This window comes from Rhincodon typus, chromosome 2, assembly GCF_021869965.1.
Source record: "Rhincodon typus isolate 14 chromosome 2, sRhiTyp1.1, whole genome shotgun sequence".
NCBI lineage: Eukaryota > Metazoa > Chordata > Chondrichthyes > Orectolobiformes > Rhincodontidae > Rhincodon > Rhincodon typus.
This window is the reverse complement of record NC_063333.1, coordinates 21,599,599-21,623,318: the sequence shown is the minus strand read 5'-3', so window position 1 is coordinate 21,623,318 and position 23,720 is coordinate 21,599,599. Positions and strand designations below refer to the sequence as shown.

Below are 23,720 nucleotides of genomic sequence, written 5' to 3'. Positions count from 1 at the left end.
ACATCTGTCCTATATCTATCACCCCTCAATTTAAAGCTATGTCCCCTCGTGCTAGCCATCACCATCCGAGGAAAAAGGCTCCCACTGTCCACCCTATCTAATCCTCTGATCATCTTCTATGTCTCTATCAAGTCACCTCTTAACCTTCTTCTCTCTAACGAAAACAGCCTCAAGTCCCTCAGCCTTTCCTCATAAGACCTTCCCTCCATACCAGGCAACATCCTGGTAAATCTCCTCTGCACCCTTTCCAAAGCTTCCACATCCTTCCTATAATGCGGTGACCAGAACTGTACGCAATACTCCAAGTGCGGCTGCCCCAGAGTTTTGTATAGCTGCAACATGACCTCATGGCTCCGAAACTCAATCCCTCTACCAATAAAACCTAACACACCGTACGCCTTCTTCACAACGCTATCAACCTGGGTGGCAACTTTCAGTGATCTATGCACATGGACACCGAGATCTCTCTGCTCATCCACACTACCAAGAACCTTACCATTAGCCCAGTACTCTGTATTCCTGTTACTCCTTCCAAAGTGAATCACCTCACACTTTTCTGCATTAAACTCCATTTGCCACCTCTCAGCCCAGCTCTGCAGCTTATCTATGTCCCTCTGTAACCTGCAACATCCTTCCGCACTATCCACAACTCCACCGACTTTAGTGTCATCTGCAAATTTACTAACCCATCCTTCTACACCCTCATCCAGGTCATTTATAAAAACGACAAACAGCAGTGGTCCCAAAACAGATCCTTGAGGTACACCACTAGTAACTGAACTCCAGGATGAACATTTCCCATCAACCACCACCCTCTGTCTTCTTACAGCTAGCCAATTTCTGATCCAAACCGCTAAATCACACTCAATCCCATGCCTCCGTATTTTCTGCAATAGCCTACCATGGGGAACCTTATCAAACACTTTACTGAAATCCATATACACCACATCAATAGCTTTACCCTCATCCACCTGTTTGGTCACCTTCTCAAAGAACTCAATAAGGTTTGTGAGGCACGACCTACCCTTCACAAAACCGTGTTGACTATCCCTAATCAAATTATTCCTTTCTAGATGATTATAAATCCTATCTCTTATAATCCTTTCCAACACTTTACCCACAACCGAAGTAAGGCTCACTGGTCTATAATTACCAGGGTTGTCTCTACTCCCCTTCTTGAACAAGGGGACAACATTTGCTAGTCTCCAGTCTTCTGGCACTATTCCTGTAGACAATGACGACATAAAGATCAAAGCCAAAGGCTCTGCAATCTCCTCCCTAGCTTCCCAGAGAATCCTGGGATAAATCCCATCGGGCCCAGGGGACTTATCTATTTTCACACCTTCCAGAATTGCTAACACCTCCTCCTTATGAACCTCAATCCCGTCTAGTCTAATAGCCTGTATCTCAGTATTCTCCTCGACAACATTGTCTTTTTCCTGTGTGAATACTGACGAAAAATATTCATTTAGCGCCTCTCCTATCTCTTCAGACTCCACGCACAACTTCCCACTACTGTCCTTGACCGGCCCTAATCTTACTCTAGTCATTCTTTTATTCCTGACATACCTATAGAAAGCTTTAGGGTTTTCCTTGATCCTACCTGCTAAAGTCTTCTCATGTCCCCTCCTGGCTCTTCTTAGCTCTCTCTTTAGGTCCTTTCTGGCTAACTTGGACGTTAAAATGAATATTTTGTGTCTGCCTTTACCTAGGAGGAAGGTGCTGGCCAAGCCATGTTGAACAAAGGAGGAAACTCATTCATTAGAAGAGTTAAAAATTTATAAGTAGGTGATATTGATAAATAGTTGGTACATGAGGTTGATAAGACACCAGGACTGGATGACATGCATCTGAGAACACTGAAGGAATGGTGAATGAAAATTGTGGAGGCACTTTAATCTTCCCTAGATTCAGGGGTGATGCTGGAGGATTGGAAAATTCCAACAATTCCCAATTATTTAGGTTAGAATTAATATTCACATGGGAAAACGTGGAATGATTCAGAAGATTCAGCAATGATTTGTTAAGGGAAAACCATGGCGAACTAAGCTGCAGGATTTTGTTTTAACAGAGATAACACAGAGGCTTGAAGAAGGGAAAGACGTTGTTGTGGTGTATGTGCATGGACTTTCAAAAGGCATTTGATGCAGTGCCACACAGCAAACTTGAGAGCAAAGTTACAGGTAATGGTACAAAAGGGACACCAGCAATGTGGATACAATATTGAATATAGGATAAGCAACAGAGAGTAACGGTAAATAAGTATTTTTCTGACTGGAATAAGATCTATAGTGGAGTTCTCCAAGGGTTGGTATTGGGACCAGATATATGTATATATTTAAATTAACGAGATATTGGTGTGCTAGGGACAATTTCAAGATTTTTGGACAACACAAAACCTGGGAGGATTGTAAAATGTGAAGAACACTGTCGAACTTCAAAGGTATATATCTTGGCAGAGTGGATGGATAGATGGCAGATGTAGTTCAATGTGGGAAAGTGTGAGATGATGTGTTTCCTACAAAGAACATGGAAAGACAGTATAAAGTAAAGGATACTATTCTAAAAGATGTGAAGGAACACAGAGACCAAGTACTCAAGCATTAGATGTTGATAGGACAGGCAGCAAGAGCTTTTAATAAAGCAGACAATATTCTAGGTATTATAAATGTGCATACAGTGCAAGAGCAGTGAGGTAATGATAAACTTATAAGAGACACTAGAATGGTTCCAGGGATGAGAGAATTCATTTATTAAGAAAAACTGGAGACATCTGGACTGTTTTCCTTGGACAGAAGGCCAAGAGGAGATATAAATTTTCAAAATCATGAGAAATGTGGACAGAGTGGATGGAGCAAAACTGTTGTAAGCTAATCAAAAACCAGAGGTCAGTTTCAAAGTGTTTTGCAAAAGAAGAGACTGAAAAGGTGAAAAGAAAGACCTTTTCACACAGTGAGTAGTGAGTAGTGAGGGTGTGGAATGCACGGCGTGAAAGTGTGGAGAAATAAATTCAACTGAAGCATTCAAGAAGACATTCGATGATTATTTAAATAGAAATGATGTACAGGGTTACAGGGAATAGGCAGGAAGTTGGCACCAAGTTAAAGTGCTGGTGCAGATGCAATGGGCTGAATAGCTGGCTCATGTACCATTACAATTTTGGGAATCTGTCTTGAACAGGTAGAAAATTTAAATGAAACTATATTTAGACTTTCAATCTGGTAAAATACTACTTAGAAAGGCAGGAAAGGGTCAAATTCAGACTTTTAAAAATTCGCTATGAAATTTGGAATGGCAACATCCTAAGATGCTGCTCTGAGGCTCTTTTCCATTTGACCATACAATATACAAAACCAATTTCACAACAATGTCAAAAGGGCAGACATATTACAGTGCAATACTTCTGTTTCTATACAGGCACAATCAACTTTCAGGGTTACCAGAACAGGAAGACTGAGTGTGAAAAAACAAACAGGAAATGAGTATCGTCTCAGTTAACATCTGTACCTAAAAAAAACTAGAACATATACCACAAGACAAACAAAACCTACTTAGCTGATCACATTTATTTAATCATTTAGTAGCACTAACTAAAGACATACTTGCATACTTTCATTCTTCACAAGACAAAGCACGAGTAAAAAAATGCAAATGTTCTTCAATCTTGCAAAGGCTTCAAAACCATGACAATATTGGTTAACAAGTAGATGTCCTAACCAACTTTGCCTCAGCTTTAAAAACTGAATGTAAGGCATTTAACAATGTACAAATGTCTACTCTTTGAGCACATTTAAACTTGTAACTTGGAAACCCCATTAAGTTTATGTTTTACAAGTGTCATTGTACGGAATGTAGTACAAACTAGGTTGCACCAAGATAATCTGTTCACCAGCCAAGATTTCTCATTTGACAAAGACTGATGAATTCCATCCGTAATTATCATAGCATTAATAAATTCATGCAAACAACTTTGTTCAATAGTAAATTATTTCCATACAGATAAACTACATACTGTACATTCATTATTCAGGAGTCATTCAACAAAACAGTAATTGATGTTAGTATGGGCTTCTGGTTTTGTGTAACAGTCAGTTGTGTTAATGTGGGAAAACAATGAGTTGCAGCCTTTACCAAAGGTAAACACCTGGATTTCAGGTATTATTGAAAACATTTTGAGGAATTTCCACAATCCGAATCAGATGCCTGCTCCTCACTTTGCTTACAACTGCCTTCATCATCTGATTCTGTTATTTGGAAAAGTGCAGGATTCAGTGAAATCTTGATGCCAGGACTTGATCAAGAATTCTTCAACAAGGATTTCATAGCAAAAGGGTTAAAAAAAACTTAACTGACATGTGAAAAAATATAAAAAGGGGAAAGGGTTCAAATATATAGCTTTTTGTGCACTGATGGGAAAGCTTTAGTCAACAAAATACTAGTACCGGTTAACTTGACCTGCTGTGCTGCAGAGGGAATCCAACAGCGGATACTGAACATGTTAACCTGGCAGACAACTTCACTGCCAACTCAAGGATTGCTGTATCCATGCAGAATGTGAATCAACCATGACATGCTGGGGTGGGTTCAAATTACCATTGTTTTTGGTGCTGCATTTGATTGTTGAAGTCTCCAACCAAGAAAGTAAAAGTCATTCAGGGATTCTTCCTGTGTCCTTTGGTGGTTGTAGAGATAGATTTAAAAAGATCACAAGAACACTTGCAGTTAGCAGCATGGTTGATGGTCAGAGAATTGCAGAACTCACATTAACATTGCAGCAGAGTATAGATGGAACACGATTCTTGAACTTTGCTTAGTTTTGAGAGTCTTATCGGGCAAAAACCAGTTTCATCAATATTATAAATGGCCCTTAATCTATATATCATGACAACTGACTCACTTGCACAGGAGTTATCTTGTAGGAGTGACATTTGTGGAATGACTGCAGCCTTTCAAACGACATCTTAAAACATGTGAATTCATAAGGTTGGGGTATAATTGACAGATTTTTCTTAAAACAGTACAACAGAGATGAAAGGTGTTGTGACCAAGCATGATGGAACCACTCCCATAGCCTGGAATGCATGGTAGACAGCTCAAACCTGTAGCAGAATCACTTTCTAGCCATACAGTAATGGGATTGTAATGCTTCAAGCAGTTCATTTACATGTCAGAAAGCTGGAAACCAATGTCTTATCATGAGAAAAGTTTTGCCAAGGCACAGATTCTTTGGCTGTCATGTTTATGCTGATTAATGAGCTTGTTATCTTTAGCCAAGTGATAACTAATTTGAGATTATGAGAGTTGAGGTTATTATCAGCACCAAATCAACAATGCTAAAATGCTAAAAGCACTAGTTTGGAACCAACACTGATGAACCAGTACAGTGGGATGTTACCAAATAAGTTCCTCAGATGACAGACAACAGTACAGGAACAGACTGACAAGACAAGTCAGGGACAGCATAAAAACAAAAGAGAAAGTATAAAATGCGGCGAAGGGCAGTTGGAAGCCAGGGGATTGGGAAGCCTAAAAGACCAACAGAGGACAAATAAAAATGAGGAGGGAGAAGACTAATTAGGAGGGTAAACTAGCCAGCAATATAAAAGAAGATTGCAAGAATTTCTTTATATATATAAAGGGCAAAAGCGAGGCAAAAACTGGACATTGGGCCACTGGAGAAGCAGTGTTGGGGAACAAAAAAATGGTGGAGGTACCGAACAAGTACTTTGCGCCAGTCTTCACAGTGGAAGTTACAAATAGCATACCGGTCTGAAGGTGGATAAATCACCTGGACTGAACGGACTGTTAGTCTGTTAGAATTCTTTGAGGAGGTAATGAGCTGGGTAGACAAAGGAGAGCCATGGATATTATCGACTTGGACTTCTAGAAGGCCTTTGACGAGGTGCTGCATAGCAGGCTGCTGAGTAAGATCAGAGCCCATGTTTGTTAGAGGCAAGGGACTTGCATGGATAGAAGATTGGCTGTCTGGCAGGAAGCAGGGAGTCGGGATAAAAGAGTTCTTCTCAGGATGGCAGCAGGTAACTAGTTGTGTTCCACAAGGGCCAGTGTTGGGACCACAATTTATTACTTTATACATTAATGATCTAAGTGAAGGAACTGAGGACATTTTAGCTACATTTGAAGATGATACAAAGATAGGTGGAGGGATAGGTATTATTGAGGAGGCTGCAGAAGGATTTACACAGTTTAGGAGAATGGGCAAAGAAGTGGCAGATAGAATACAACATGGAAAAGTGTGAGGTCATGCACTTTGGTAGGAAGAATAGGGGCATCGACTATTTTCTAAATGGAGAGAAAATTCAGAAATATAAAGCGCAAAGGGACTTGGGAGTCCTAGTCCAGGATTCTTTTAAGGTTAACATGCAGGTTGGGAGGGTAGTTAGTAAGGCAAATACAATATTGGCATTTATTTCGAGAGGACTAGAATATAAAAGCAAAGTTGTACTTCGGAGGCTTTAAAAGGCTCTGGCCAGACCACACTTAGAATATTGTGAGCAATTTTGGGTCCCATATCTCAGGAAAGATGTACTGGCCCTGGAGCGCGTCCAGAGGAGGTTCACGAGTATGATCCCAGAAGTGAAAAGCTTAACATATGAGGAATGTTTCAGGACTCTGGGTCTATACTCGATGGAGTTTAGAAGGAGGAGGGGAATCTAACAAACAGAATACTGAAAGGCCTGGACAGAGTGGATGTTGGAAAGATGTTCCCATTAGCAGGAGAGACTAGGACCTGAGGTCACAGCCTTAGAGTAAAGGGAAGGCCCTTCTGAACAGAGATGAGGAGAAACTTCTTCTGCCAGAGAGTGGTAAATCCACGGAACTCATTACCACAGAAGGCTATGGAGGCCAGATCATCGAGTATATTTAAGACAGAGATACATAGGTTCTTGACTGTTAAGGGGATCAAACGTTATCGGAAGAAGGCAGGAGAATGAGGTTGAGAACTTATCAGCCATGATTGAATGGCAGAGCAGACTTGATGGGCCGAATGGCCTAATTTCTGCTCCTGTGTCTTATGGTCTTACGGTCTTACACGTAGCAGGGTGCACACACATCTTGTGGGTCTGCATGTAGTTGGGCATGCGCAGATCTTTTATCATATATTGCCTATTAGATGGCAGCTGAGACTGTCACAGACGAACTCTGGGGAATTAAAAGCCTGCTATCAGCAGGAACAAAAACAAATCATGGTGCTCAAATTAAGCTACAATGGGAGATTTGAACATATAGTCTAAGTGTAAAAGGGCCTGGTACACTTAAAGCTATTTGACAATTTATGAATGGCTGTGGTTTCAAATTGACAGTTAAATTGTGTCTGTTAAAATCCAAGTTATTTGGAACTGTCAAGTTATGTGTGTTTTTTTTTGGAGTGTTCATTTATATAAGGGTCATCGTACAAGTAACGATGGTCTATTAAAACACCAAAAAGGATACAATGTCGAGCATATGTACTTGCACTACTCATGCACATCTCAATTTCCCAAAATTAATTTTAATCTGGCAGAAATTATATAGTCAAAAGAATACAAACTCAAACTGCTCCTGCATACCATCTGGCAAATGGCAATAATGGGATACTGGCAGACACTTAGAAACACAGTTGCCATCTCTCTCTCTCGCTCCTTATGATCAATGAATATTACCACAAACGAGGAAGGTGAAGTACTTAAAAAGAAACCAAACATCATTTACTGACTGCATAACAAATGTTCATTCATTGCATTTGCTAGTGATTTCATTCAGAAATTTTAGCTAATTAGATTTTATATTTTATTTTCACACAATGTCAATGTTACATTCTTCTTGAAGCTTCTTGTTCAACAAAGCAAAAGGAAAAATCTGAAATCTGTACATGCAATCAACACAGGCAAGAATAATGCGTTCATGTATAGATGCAATTCCACCTGCTCTCTACCCTGCTACTGTTCCAGAAGCAGTCACCCCTTTAAAGCTAGTTAAGAAGTAGCCAGAACAGAAGCAAATTGGAGGAAACATATGGTAATTTGCTACTAGAATCACGCATGGAACCTCGTTGTATCAATAACAGTTGCAACATAACATTTACAATTAAAATCCAGTGCTTATTCAAAGAAAAAACTTTAGTTGAGCTGATTAACTGAAAAGCATTTAAGATGCAGCTAGATATATACAAGAGGGAGACAAGATCAGAAGGCTTTGTTGAAAGGTTGAAATGAAGTAAGATGAGAAGAGGTTAGAGTAGAGCATGAACACCAGCCGAATGGTCCATTTCTGTGTTGATTTGTTCATGGCCTTTGGATTCTCAAAGTGCTTTTGAACTGTAGTTAGTGTTATGACCTGGGAAATACAGCAGCCAGTTTCTTATACTTGCCAGATAATCGGTTATGGGATTCACACTGTCCAGAATACTGGGAAGAGCTGCCCACATTTAAGTACAACGAACAATTTATTAACTGGCACCTATGGAACCGGAGTGTAGCAATTGATCAAATAGTTTGGCTGATCAAGATGTCCACGTAAACAATACAAAACACACACACTAAGGAATAGAGATGCAATGCATGGGGTATACACATCACTGCTATACTTTATTTACAGGATAAATCACATAAATAATAGTAGAGCTTTGCTTTAAACAAACACTTACCAGCAGAGAGCTTTCTCACTCGCACTCTCAACTGACTACTCAGACATCACAGAAATCATGATAATACAGGAACTTTTTCCCAGTTTATCGAGTGTGCTGGTTCTTAAGGTGCCAGTTAAAACAAAGTTTGCTGTACTATTATGAAAACTCTTATTTCACCTGAAAGGACAGATGCGACCTCAGCTTAACAATTCAGCTGAGAGACCTAATTTCCATTAGTTCAGTGCTGCCTCAGTATTGCAATGGAGCGTCAGCCTAGAATTTAGCCTGGTTTTAAGCCTAATCAGCCAAGAGTTACCATAGTAACCACAAAAGGTTGACAGGATGGCAACAGCAATGTCACGTCACCTAATGTGTCTAGTCAGTATGAAATACCATAAAAACAAAACTAAGATCATGGGGAATTTAAATTTCACCCTGGTGCTGGTTTCACATGAGAAGGTTCCAACAGAGGGAAAGCCAAAATTACTTCAACTTACTAACATTTAGAATTTAACAGGCATTTTGTCAGCAACGGAAGTTACAGCAGTTACGTGCCATGTAAAGAGCTCCACTTCACAGGACTTGTTGGCATGAGCAGCTTTATAAGCAGTCTTCTGCACACCCAGTGTGCCTCAGGCACTGCTTGCTGTTTTCAGTTTTTTTCTGTGGTCTCAGCTCCAGTGGAATCTTAAGCATGTTTTTAAATTAATTCTCTAATACCTATGTGCCATTAGTTGCTGAAGTGTCACATACACGTGAGAATTCTCACTTGAGGTTTCCATGTGTGAATGGGACATTCTGTAGGAAAATATTGTTTATGGCCAGAGATGAAAAGTCAGAAATGACATACAAGGTCACAAATTTCTTCCCATTACATGAATGTCATTGATTGAAAATGGGAGCAAAACCACTCTTTTTATATTACTTTATGATAGATAATAATCTTGCAGATAATGTAATGCTAGAATTATTAATATATACATTGATTCCCCATCTGTTAGCCAGGTTAATTTCACTACTCAATGACCTTACTACTTTTACACAACAGTACAAAATAAAAGCAATAAAGCTGTCAATCACAAGGTCATTTGCAGGCATAGCTCTTGTCTTGTAATTGCCACCCACTGGTTTGCTGACACAGTGAGCTCTGGAAAAAAATTGTTTTTCTAGACCCCATATATTTCCCTTGTCAGTGGGAAGAACTAGCTGAGAATGGCAAAGGACCCTTATTTTCTGTGCAGAGCACCTTTCTTTTCCAATCTCATTAGTACTTGTTGCATTTTAATGAATTCTCTGTAACAAAACAGCAAATGTTTGAATTCAGAAAAGTGCTCTTACTAACAGATGTGGGCTGCCCTTTTGCAGTTTGGGAATGTATATTAATTACAAGTTATTTCAGACTCACATGAATATTAGAATAAATAAATCTTTGAAATATAATGTGTTTTGTCCTGCAATTCAGAAACTTAAGAACAAACTCTCAGATTGCAAACTCAATTTTTAAAGAATATCAACTTTAAATGTTCCTACTATTTGAGTTACTTATCTTCACTCCTTTCCTCAATCTTGCTGGTGCCCTGAACTGTGCATCTTGGACATTCATCTCAAAAGTTTAAATAAATAATTTAAAATAAACATGCTGTGTGTTAATTTCAATACCTCTGCACATGTAGTGACTCCTCCAAACCAAACCATCAAATGAACGAGAGGTGTCTTGAATTTCTGACATCCACAATGTCTTGAGACGTGTAATCTAGGCATAAACTATTTTTCTGGTTTATATTTTGGGTTGCGGACTAAGTAACCAAAAAACTCTCAAATCTCCCTAATCTTCTACTTAATCGAATTCTCTTAAAAACTGCAATTGCTCAGAGGCTTGCTTAAAATTACAACCAGATCTCGTGCTCAGGAAGAAAAAGTTACTTCTCAAGTGTTTTATTGCATTTTTATAAATTTATCCCCACTGAGAACTGGAGTGTTTCTATCAATGCATTTGTTTTGCACATGCCACATTAAAAATCAAAATGCTTCCACAATTGCATGCTCTTAAACATGTTTACCAAATGTGCAGGAATAAGTTGAAACTCTAATATTCATATTTAAAGCGGGAACATATGGTGAATTTAAGGCTTACCTTTCGGCCCCAGTTGTGCACACTAATTCATGACCATTTGTATATTTGGATGTATTGTGACGGTGCTGGCAGGGAATTTGGTATCAGCAGTATGAGTACATTTCCTGGGTTCTGCCAATACAGGAACTTCCAGGCAGTACTGTTAAGGAAATCCTCTAACTTTGGACATCAAACACTTAAAATTGCACAAAATAAACACATGCATTGCAGAATTGCTGCCAAAGACAATAAATGGCAAACACCAGCTATGGTCTTAGTCAAAAGATTGTGGGCATGGATTCCATCTCAATATTAACTAAATACATCACTGCTATCATCCTGAGGAAGGATCATCCGAAACGTTAACTCTGTTTTCTCCTTCACAGATGCTGCCAGACCTGCTGAGCTTTTCCAGCAACTTTGTTTTTGTTCCTGATTTACAGCATCCACAGTTCTTTTGGTTTTTACTGCTAGCATCCTGACCACCTTTGTGCTACGACATCAATGCGAGGCTGATTAAGCTAAAAGAACTGATGGTCAGTTAGACAGACAGCTGGTTAGCAATGCAGAGTAATGTCAACAAAAGCTGAGGTTACCATGAAGGACTCTCCTTCTCAAGCTCTCCCCTGACCTGAGGTATGGTTGCCCTCAGCTTAAACCCACCACCAGTCGTCTTTCTCTCTACTGAGACAGTAGCCCTTTCGTTTACATATGTTCATACTAAGTTAAGGTCTAGGCAGACCTCCACTGCCCTCTCGGGTAAATGTAAAAGATCCCATTTTAAAGAACACAAGTTACTCCCGTCTATATCCTGTAAAATGTTTATCCCTCAGTTGACTTCTAAATAGATATTATCTAGACATTAAAACCTCATTGGGAGACTGTTCACCTCATTTGGCTCATACAGTTATGGTGTGGATCAGATTTATGTCAGCAGCACAGTTTTCAATTTCCATTCTAGCTGACATGGATTCGGGCCTGCAGCTTCACCCTACGCCATAGTAAAAGATCACAGCACTTTACAATGCTTTTGTGATTAATCATCAAGGATCTGCCTTCAGTAGAGAACTCAAGAAGATGACATTGCTGTCCATGAGATCCTACTGAGCATAAATTAGCTGCTATGTTTCTCACACTATGACAGTGACTATATATCAAAAGTGCCTCACTGAGGTAATGAACAGTGCTATCTAAAAGCAAGTTCTTACTTTTCACTTATGTAGAAAAAAGGTCTCTGAACATTGATCACAGTGGAGGAAAATATACAGTCCATCAGTTTCTCAATTATTCACTCCATCTGAAATCTATTCAACAGCCGCTTAAATTCTTTTCTAATCAATCAATCAATCTATCTCCTTCCCAAAGCAGTCCATCCAAAAGTTCACCAACTTCTTTACAAAGTATTTAAATCTAAACTGTCTCAGCAGCCTTCTATCTTACGCTCATCGTTAGTATCCCAACCATATAATGAAAATCAATTTATAAATTTATCATCTTTAGTCTCGTTTTACCAAAGCACAATATCCCAAGTTCTTCAACCTCACCCAATGGCTAAAACTCGTTAAGTTCAGAATCAGGTTGGATCTTTTTCTCTCCACATTCTTCAGTGCCTAGAGGACAGAACTGTACATTGCTGGCTGCTCTCTGATTCGAAGATAACACCTATTGTCATAAATTAGTGCCACAAATCTTCATGTGAATGCAAAGGCTGATTCTCAATATTTGGGCACATGTTACAGGATAACCCGCAAGTGGTGGAATCTAGAGTGGAGGATGTGCCTCCTTTTCTCTTCGGCCACCATCTGGTTCATCATTAGGCACAGTGACTTGAAGCTTGATGCAGCTTGGTGGGCAAGTTGATGCCATTTTGAACAATTGGTAGCAAGCTTCTCCCAATCAACAATGTCAACACTGCTACACTTCAAGGACAGTATCAGTTTGCCTTTGTGATTTCTGGAATGTTGGCCATAGAAGAGTGAAGAGAACAAGACTGGGCAGAAGAGACACTTTTTAGCCATGTCGAAACACTGTACAATCTAAGTTGACTTTGTAGATGTTTTGCCCAATGGCATCTACAACTAGCTTCAAAAGCCACTGGTGTTTATTTGACAGTCCTCCCATTGAATCCTGAGGATTCCATGAATACATTGCTCCTGGGACATCTTTAGCACTCTTTCATGTCACTAATGCACAGTTCAGTTTAAACACAGTACAGGAGTGGGATAACTTGAAGTCTTTGTTGTCAAATATTTGCTGCAGTAGTTTGTAGAAGGCTCAGCTGATCCATTGTTGGATCTCCTAGTCAATGGTGGCTTTTGCAAGACGGGGGCTGACAAAATTTTGAAAACGTTCAACATGTTCCAGAGACTCCTCCGACATACATGGTGGGGGGAAGGAGGGGAGGGAACATTTGGCAGACAACGTTGACATGAGTTTTGTTATGGCAATATTCAAGGACAGACTACATTCCTTGTTTACAGAATCAAAGAGATTGATAGATACTTGAAAGTCTGGTGCAGATGGACAACAAAATGGTACTTCATTCACACCAGAGGGCAGTCGATCTTTGATCATGTTAATAATCACTGTAAGGTGGATTATAAACAGTAATCAGGGACATCGGTCTAGCTTGGCCCTAGTCTGGATTCTGAAGGCAACTGTTTGACACTTACACTCAAAACAGTCATAGAGCTATCATGGAGTACTGGCAGGATTGTGAATGAGTTTCCTGGACATTCAGATTTTGAAGACAACTCAGAGTCAAATGTTTTGGTCAGATGGACAAATACAATGAAGAGTTCCTGGTAATGTTCTCAATATTTTTACTTGAATTTGCCTGGTTTGGTTCTACCACTATGGAAACTTATCTCCCTGGGATTTGTATTCTCTCCCTTTACCACATATCATATGCTTTCCTTAAAATTTCCACCCATCTACTACTGATTATAACGACATGTCCATTACTGGGCAAAGATACATCTCCAGTTCTGTAATTCACAACTGCTAAGTTTGCATTTCTGATTCTGGTGTTCCTGCCTTAGTTTGCCTCAGACCACAATACATACCATTTACTGCCATCAGTTCACCATTCCATCATATTCAGTTCATCTCTTCACTATTACTTTGAAAATCTACACAACCCAACTTGATATTTGCAAATTTAGATTTTGTTTCTCTTCGCATTTCCACCTATAAACACTGTGCACACTGGGCCCAGCAGTTACCCATGTCATAGTTGCCCCTTACCATATCAATAGTTTCACCACGACCACCGTCTCTCTAGTTTAAGCAGTTTTTAAAAATGCTCAAGCCTTGCCGACTATTCCATATATTCCAATGTTGCGCATTTATTGTTCAAGTGACACGGCATCAAAGTCCAAAACAAATAAACACCAATTTAAGGTAACTTGCAAAAGAACCAGCATGAGGAGACATGAGGAAAACCATTTTTTCCGAAATGCACGGAGGCAGATTCAACTGTGGTTTTCAAATCAGAGTTATATAACCACCTGAACCAGGAAAAAAACATCCAATGCAGTGAGGAAAAGCAGAGGCATGGAGCTAGTGAGTAGCTCTTCCTGGCTGCCAGCTCAACAGGCCAAATGGCTGTGTCTGTGTTGTTACCATTCTATGATTCTATAAAAACTAAATGGATTACTTTGAGAGCATTTCCACTTTCAGAGAGTTTTTTTTAAATTCATTCATGGGGCGAGAGACGACCAGTTTTATGAACCATTCTTAATTTTAGCTTACAATAATGCAGTTTGCATGATGTAATGTTAGGAGAGTTCCAGGATTTTGACTGAATGGTGAAGGAATGGCCACATAGCTCCAAGTGAGGAGAGTGCATGAGTTGGACAAGAATTTTCAGGGGGGAATACTCTTCTATGTTTGCAGCCCTTGACCTTCTAAGTGGTACAGGTCACAGGTCTGGAAGCAGTGTTGCAACATTTGTGCATGGGTGGTGGAGGAAATGAATTTTAAGCTAGTAGATGAGATGCCAAGCAAACAGGCCACTTTTCCCTGGGTGGTGTTGAGCTTCTTGACTGTTGCTGGAGCTGCAGTCTTCCAGGTGAATTGAGAGTATTCAGCTTCTTGTAGATGGAGAAATTTTGAGGAGTGAGAAGGCAAGTTACCTACAGAATTTCTCACCTGCTGTTGTAGCAGTATTTTCTCAATCATAATTTCTTCAAAAATAACCCTTCAATCCAAGTGGACTCACTTTTGCCATACACTAACACCTAAGTGCCTCTTTTAGAGGTGTGTTGCAATATTGTACTGAAAACAGATGTTTGGCTGACTGGTCCCACATTTCCCCAGGCTGTTCAGATTGTCTTGGGAGCCCAGTAGCTACTTTCAAGTCCTCTGTAACTATAATCAACGTGCAATTAATTTCCTAAAGACAGCGGCTATAATCAGACTGATTTTTTTGCACCTCTAAGAACTTTTGTATGAAGGCTGCTCATGCATTGATGACAATCCTTGTTAGTATTTTTTTCAACTGCAGAAATCTCAAGTCTTTGTGGAGACAATATTGAATGAAAGCACAGAAAAAAAACATTGGGTACAGTTTTCACATCCTTTGGTCAGGGTGTGAGGACAATGTAGAAATAGTTCTTCAATTCAACACAACTATCCTCAAAAGATTCTAAATAGTTTCCTTCTTTCAGAGAAAACATTAAAACTAAAAAAGAATTTTTCATAAACATTTTTTATTTTGCCAGGTCAACGAAGAATGTAAATGTTAGAGTTTGCTTGAATTATTTTTAGTCAAACTTCATTAAGTCAGCCTTGTCCTGTCATACAATTTCACCTCACTTTACTTTGTATTAAATGCACCTTCTCAGTTTTTCTTCACACTTTGGCAGCCTTAGTTACAGTGGAAACTTTATCTCAGGGCGAACATAGACTGGATAATAAACCTCCAGTGTGAACCACTGTTGTCCTTAGAAGCTGGGAGCCAGAGATTTTCCACTCCCTACTGCGTTGTAAATCAGTACCTATTTAAGGGCCTCCTCTTAATTATGTGCATGCGATCCAACTTTAGCAATGATGGCAGTGAATCTCAGCTGTCCACATCACAACCACCATAACTCTTAACACACCACACGAAACCCCAACTTTCACTGACTGTTTTTTTGAATAAACGGGCAGCTTTTGTTTCTTCAAGTTGACATTAAATACTCCAAGCGTGAAAAAATCTCCAAACCACAGTAGCGGGGGGGGGGGGGGACGGGAGGGGCGAGGGAGGGGGGGCGGGAAGGACAAGGAAGGGCGAGGTGGGAAGGACAATGAGGAAGGGGGGGTTGGTGAGAAGCCTGAACACAAATCTCGTTACTGACAGTGGATCATATACACAGGCCTACTAGGTTGAAGGACTGTGCTCTCGTACAGTGAAACTGCCCATAACCTAAGCAGGGACTAAACAGTGATCCACACTCATTGTCAGGCAGCCACCAGATGAGGGGAGTATGATGACCTGTTGGCCCAAAAACTGGGAATCACCACACCCGCATGAACAAGCGAATCAGCATTGCATTAAAAATGTGGAGATTAAACAAAATGGCATCTTGACATGAGCAATTTATGCAGTATTAGAATTAGAATCCCTACAGTGTGGAAACAGGCCCTTCGGCCCAACAAGTCCACACCGAACCTCAGAGCATCCCACCCAGATCCATCCCCCTATGACCCACCTAATATACACCCTCTACCTCCCTGAACACTACGGGCAATTTAGCATGGCCAATCTGCCTAACCTGCACATCTTTGGACTGTGGGAGGAAACCAGAGCACCTGGAGGAAACCCACGCAGACACGGGGAGAATGTGCAAACTCCACACAGACAGTCGCCCGAGGCTGAAATCGAACCCAGGTCCCTGGTGCTGTGAGGCAGCAGTGCTAAGCACTGTGCCACCGTGTCTCCCCAGTAGGGAGTTGCAATTAAAAGCTGACAGGAAAGAACCAAGACCAAATTTGAAATTAAAACATGCCTCAAAAATCATGGCGCAGAATGCAAGATTAATATGGTCAGGCACTGAATATTACACACAAGTAAATTGTCAATGACAAGGTCCATAGTTCTGAAATCAATGTACACATAATGGAGGTTGTTTTATTAGACAGGCTCACTCCAACAAAGTAGACTACATGTGGCAGTTGTCAAAAGTAAATTTCTCAGATCCACATGGTCTCTAGACTGTCCTGCAATGGGGTAGAAAGCAATTGGGACAACTGAGAAATATACAGGATGGACAACTGAACAACTGGGCAGACTAGCTATCATTAGGATAGGCGAGCAAAGAGACATAGGTCCATGAAACACTTAGTGAATGGGACACGGGTTTCAAAAAAAAAGCTGATAAATCACATGGGCTAGGGAAACAAAATCATCATTGCAACCCATTCCTAAAGCAACTTCAAAAGGAACGAAAGGTAGGGGATAAATATTCAATTCCTCAGCATGGTCCTACCACCCACCTCGGTAGGACGGTATCAAACAATGACAAGTCGGAATACAGAAAGGAGATAGAAGGCTTGGTAACCTGGTACAAATCAGAACAACCTCCCTCTCAACATTGGCAAAATTAAAGAATTGATCATTGACTTCAGAAGGAAGGGAGGGGAACATGCCCCCAATCTACATTAATGGTGCTAAGGTTGAGAGGGTGGAGAGCATCAAGTTCCCAGCCGTGACGACAACCGACAACCTGTCCTGGACCTCCCACGTAGATGCGATGGTCAAGAAGGCACAACAACGCCTCTTCTTCCTCAGGCGGCTTAGGAAATTTGGCATGCTGATAAGGTCCCTCACCAACGTCTACAGATGCACCATTGAAAGCATACTGTCTAGGTGCATAACGACCTGGTATGGCAACTGCTGTGCTGAGGACCGTAAAAAACTACAGAAGGTTGTGTGCACAGCCCAGACCATCACAGAAGCCAAACTTCCATCTATGGATTCCATTTACACAGCTCATTGCCACAGCAAGGCTGCCAGCAAAGACCCATGGCACCCGGGCAATGCTCTCCTAAAACCTTTTTCATCAGGCAGAAGTTATAGAAGTTTGAACACATGCACCAGCAGGTTCAAGAACAGCTTCTTCCCTGTTGTTATTAGGCAGATGAATGGACTCTCTAATTTCGAATATGCTGATCTTGTTGATATTAATCTTGGTTAGCACACACCCTGTGCGATGTAACTCAGTGTAGTTTTTTTTTCACCCAATAATGTGTATGTCCTTGCTTACTATGATCTGCCTGTACTGCTCGTAAACCAAGATTCTATCTGTACTTAGGCTCACATGGCAATAAAATCACATTATTTGCAGACAACAACCTGTATTTATTTAGTGTCTTTAAAGTTATAAAATGTGCTGAGGTATTCCACAGGAGGGGGTGGCACGGTGGCTCAGTGGTTAGCACTGCTGCCTCACAGCGCCAGGGACCGAGGTTCAATTCCATCCTCGGGCAACTGTCTGTGTGGAGTTTGCACATTATCCCCATGTCTGCATGGGTTTCCTCCGGGTGCTCCGGTTTCCTCCCACAGTCCAAAGATGTGCAGGGTAGGTGGGCTGGCTATGCTAAATTGCCCATTGTGCCCAGCAATGTTTAGGTTAGGTGGGTTAGACATGGGAAATACAGGGGTAGGGGAATGGGTCTGGGTGGGATGCTCTTCGGAGGGACAGTAGGACTTGTTGGGCCGAATCGCCTGTTTCCATACTGTAGGGATTCTATGATCGAAGAGCATCAAACAAAACTCAATACCAAGCCATATAAGATGATGAGGGCAGATGACCAAAAGCCTGGCCAGAAAAGTAGAAATGAAGATTTTTAAAGGAAGGACAGAGGGAGGTAGATGAAAAGGTTGAGGAAAGGAATTCGACAAAGAAATGAAAGAACTAATGCCCTGTCTAGTACCTCAACTGAACCTGCCTCCACTACATTTCCAGGCAGTGCATTCTAGACCCTAACTACTTACTGTATGAAAAAGACTTTTCTCACCTCATATTTTTTCTTTTTGCAAATACTTCAAAACTCTGCCTTCTGGTTCTCAATCTTTGTACAAGCAGAAATAGGTTCTCCCAATTTACGCTGTCCAGGGCCCTAAAAAAACTATCAAATCTCCCCTCAGCCTTCTCCTCTCCAAGGAAAACATTCCCAATATTTGAGGTTCCAGCAATGAACAACCTTTCTTGTAAACCACTTCTGCACTTTCTCCAATGTATTCACATCCTTCCTAAAGTGTGGTTCAGACAACTGTACATAATACCAACTGAGACCTAACCGGTATTTTTGCAAGTGCAGTATAACCTCTTTATTCTCATTATTTGTGTTGCTACTAATAAAGCATACAATACCATATGCTTTAATAACAGCTTCCTCTACCTTCTCTGACTTAGGACGAGACCACTATTTGGCCCTTCAAGACACCTCCGTAGAAGTATTACATTGATTGAACGCAGATCACTGTTAACTTTCATGGAAACTATTAGAGATTTATTTTCCAGGGAGAAAGATTAATTATGCAAAGATTGAGATCTTACACATCATATTTTAACAGAACTTAAAAGGCAACATGACCCAGTGCATTTTGCACAGAAATCTGATCTGCACTGCCACACTCCTTATCCAATGCAGCTTCTAACTAAGGTGCTATTCCTCACTGTTCTTTTACTTCTCAACCAATAACAGTTTAAAAAAAAAATCACCTGGCCAGTTATCTCAGTGCTGTTTGGTGGACCCGACTGTACACAATTAGATTGCTGCATTTTCTGAAACCATAGGTTGCCATTGTCCTATCTGACTGCTCATCCGATAGACTAAGCTGAAACTTGCTATGACTTCAAATTAGTTAACACTGGCAAACTTTAATTTATTCTGCTCATGCAACATTCATATTCTTGTACCAGATATTCATATTCTTGTTTCTCCCTCACTACAATGCCAGTTTCCTCGCCACCTTCCAGTTTTCAAACACACACACACACCCCCTCACCCAACTCCTAATGCACAATGAATTATTTATCTCCATAGTTTAATCCAACCATTTGGGAACGTTTTCTACTATGTCCAATCAGCACGACATTCTTTAAAGTTCTAGTGCCTACCTTTTCCTTTATGTGGAAGTTCTATGATGAAATGTACATTACTGATTAAAATCTACCACTTCTAGTCTAACCATTATGCAATCCTATGAAAAGAAATTAATTTATTCTGTTTGTGAAAATGAATGAATTTTAGAGCAGTGTGTGTTTTGGAATTCTGTATAGCAAAATATACATGGTCAGCCACCTCCCTGCCTGCCATTCAGCTGAAGGACAGACACACACACAGACACATTGTCCCTACTGTTTTATGAGTTGTGTAATCTCAATTCACTTCACAAGCTGTTCATCTTACTGTTGCCATCATGTAAAACTAATGTAAACAATTATTCCAGAATTATTCCAAAATATGCTTCTCGGAATAAAACATTCTAAATATAATCTAAATATACAATCCGGAGTAGATGACATAAAACTAATATCACTGGCATCACCTCCCCCGATATTTTTGAATTTTAATAGATTCAGATTATCTCAAAAACTCAGATCAAATTTCAGAATTTTTTCTGACCTCATTACGTTTAGTTTCAGAAGTTTTCCCTGTAAAGTTAAATAAGGATTGCCTCTCCTTTCATGAATGGATTTGTCAGCCTTTTGATTGGGTTATTATCTTCATTTCATCAACTTATAAAACCATTGATTGCATAATGTAATTAGCCTTTGGTAACATTATGATTCTCAAGCACTGTATTATTGGGCATATACTTTGCCATCTTTTCTAAAAGAAAAATCTGTAACAGTGCATGGTCAAAATTATTGATCTATCTTTTTGGATTTAGAGTCAAAATACCTCAGAACTGTCTGATCCACAATAATAAGACACCGCATTTGGTAAGTGTAACATGCTTGAGAGGAAGACTCTTGAGGTACAGGGGTAGTGCCATTACCATTGCACCAGGAGACCCAGGGTCAACTCCCACCTGCTTTAGGAGTGTGTAATAACATCCCTGAACATGTTGAATACAAAATGTCTAGCATGCCTGAGAGGAACAGGTTATGATTTCCTAATGCTCTCCAGCACTGGGGTTTTCCTTGTTGGGGCCTGTCAAAGACTAATTGAAAGGGAGACTGATTGCTCTGTGCTCAGTCAGTAATTGTTGTATCCTGCAAATAGGAAGGTGACAGTAACTGAACTAGATGAGACTTGATCTTTACTCATCCTGCAATTCCTAAGCATGTAAAATAGATGACTAAAATAAGGAATTATCTTCTGAATTTTTAAAATTTGTGCACTTATCAATATTGATGGCAAAGTCAAGGAAGCAAACTCAATCATAACTAGAAATGGAGAAATCTGCACTGTAAGACTATGATTCTGAATGTGGTTATGAAGTGTTGAATTCAGGTGAACATACATTCAATGCAAGATGATGGATTTGTGGCACCACCTGTTACACTTGATGCTCTCAGCAGGGTCGCCTCTCATGGAAGGCTTATCTATGTGCATTTGCATGGATGAATCTGCTCAATTCTCTCACAAGAATGGCTGACAACAATACTACATGTGAGGTGGGTAAAGCGGGGGCACTTGGTATGCAGCTCTTGTTTGCATATAAAATAATTTGGTGTCAATATAATGCAACTACTTGAGACGGATGGAGATTACACCATTAATTTCAAAATGAATGGATTATACTATACTCAAGTCAGACAATGGGCGAGTGCAAAACTCATCCATAATAACAACTTCTTTTATTTAAGTAACACCCTTAACACAGGAAAACAACCCAAGTGCTTCACAGGAGTGCAGTCAGACAAAAATTGACACCAGGCCAAAGGAGGTGATAACAGGTCAGGTGACTGAACTTAAAAAACACAGGAAGCAGCCCTCTTGCGCCACAGCAGTAGTGCCCCTACCCCTGAAGCAAGAAACCTGGGTTCAAGTCCAAACTGCTCTGGAGGTGTGTAACAACAGCAACAGCAGGTTGACTAGAAAGATAGGTTAAAGGGAACCTTGACGAAAGAAGGGTGGTTTGGGGAAGAACTTTCAGAACTGAAGACCAAGCCGTTAAGCCACACTAGCAGTGGAATGAAAAGAGTGAGATATGCATCAGAATCCTGAATTGGAGGAATCCGAGCTTCTGAAGGATTGCAGCAATGAAGTTGGGGAGGGGTTTAGTTCCTGAAGGGATTTCACAAGAGAATGAGAATTTTAAAATTGAGGAGTTACTGAACTAGGAGCTAATATAGGTCAACAAACAGAGACCTTACTTGATTAAATGGAATTTATTGCAGGCTAGAATACAGAGTGTGAGAGCTTAAGTATATGGAAAACAAAAAGGGGAAGGCTAGCCAAGAACAGAAGGTAACTAAAGCACAGACAAGGGTAACAACAGCTGAGGCAGGAGCAGAAAGAGAGTGGGGCAGTTTTGGATTGATATGACATGGAGTTATAAATTCAACTTTGATTCAAGTCGGATGGTCGCCGAGGTTCTGTATTTCGGCCCAAGAAAACATCCAGGGAAAAGGAGGAAATCGGTGACAAGGAAAGAGTTTGTAGTAGGATAAAAACTGGCTTTGGTCATTTTAAGGTCTGGTTAGAAAAACGTGCAACTCAGCCCAGACTTTTCTTGAAATTTTTTTCAAGGGATGTAAGCATCATTGGCAAGGCCACTATATGCAGCTCATCTCCAACTAGCCTCGAGAGGGTGGTGGTGGTGATGGATGTTAGACTAACAGTCTGCCAACACTAGAAGTGGGGGAGTCATGGGAGAAAGAGGTGGGTGCTGCCTGCATACATTGGAAACCTGACAGACGATGCTGCAAAGCAGCACCATACAGATGAGAAACAGGAGGGGGTAAAGATAGATAAAAGAATTATGGGACAACCAACTGCTGTATACAAGTATGATTTAAAAGCACATGCAAGTCAGGATCAGATACCAGCAACAAGTAAAACAGTAGCCTAGACTTCCAAACTACAGGCAAGATATATTCCTTTTAATTTATGAGGCCATAACGCACAACAGAAATTCTGGAATACTATGCATGCTTGACAGACTATTTAATACCACTGCATGTGTCACACATGTAAAGCATTACAGATTTTCAAACACATGTGCATGTATCAACTGCCTGCTGTAAAATTCCCAGTCGTTTACAAAACCTAAAGTGTACTTGCCTTTATCAAAAGTGCAACGTCGGCCATTGATTTTTCTCAAAAAAAAAAGAAACAACACCACAGAGAAAATGACTGACCCCTGGCTCTCACAATTGCCACCCCAGTTATTCCAAGACATTAGGAAAAATTGAAGTGAGAAAAGGTGTTACAAGTAAGAGTCAATTTGAAATGCAACGTTTGCCCCACAGACTGTGGAAATGAATAGAGACACCAGGGCTAAACTGTTGATTTAAAGGAGGGCCAGCTCTATGAAACTATATGGTTAACGTTCAAGGAGCAACCATCCATCATAGCCCAGAGAGAGAGAGTGTTCCTAAACCCTATTAATGGTCATACCTCTCTGGGGTCTGGTTTTACTCTGTCTACCACCCCACCACCTTCACCTTTTTAAAGGTGGGGATGGGTGGGGAAAGTCAATCTTCAACAACATCTCCCTCTCCCCTAACAATAAAAAAAAACTGGTCTCCCCTCAAGTCGGGCTTCGAAGAGAAAAGAAAAGTGTGTCTGGCAGCAGCAAGAGGAGGAGGAGGAGAACGTTAAACCCCGGCCACAGGGTCTGAAGTGAAATAAATAAAACAAAGAGAGAGAGACATTGGGGAAGGCCGGCTTGGCCTAGCCACCGCCTGCAGCCTCTCCCCGGCCTTGGGAGTAAACCTCCCCCCGCCAAACTCCTCACTCCCCGAAAGGCGAGGCCACCCTCCCCGACAGCCGGGCGGAGACGGGCCGCCATGTTCCCGGTCCCGGTCCCCG

General features: G+C 40.6%; 1 protein-coding gene across 3 annotated transcripts in view; it reads right to left on the bottom strand.

Annotated features, from left to right (window-relative positions):
* zmynd11 (zinc finger, MYND-type containing 11) overlaps window positions 1–23,720 on the bottom strand; it is a 210,210-nt gene that overhangs the window by 186,183 nt on the left and 307 nt on the right. The window lies entirely within an intron of this gene.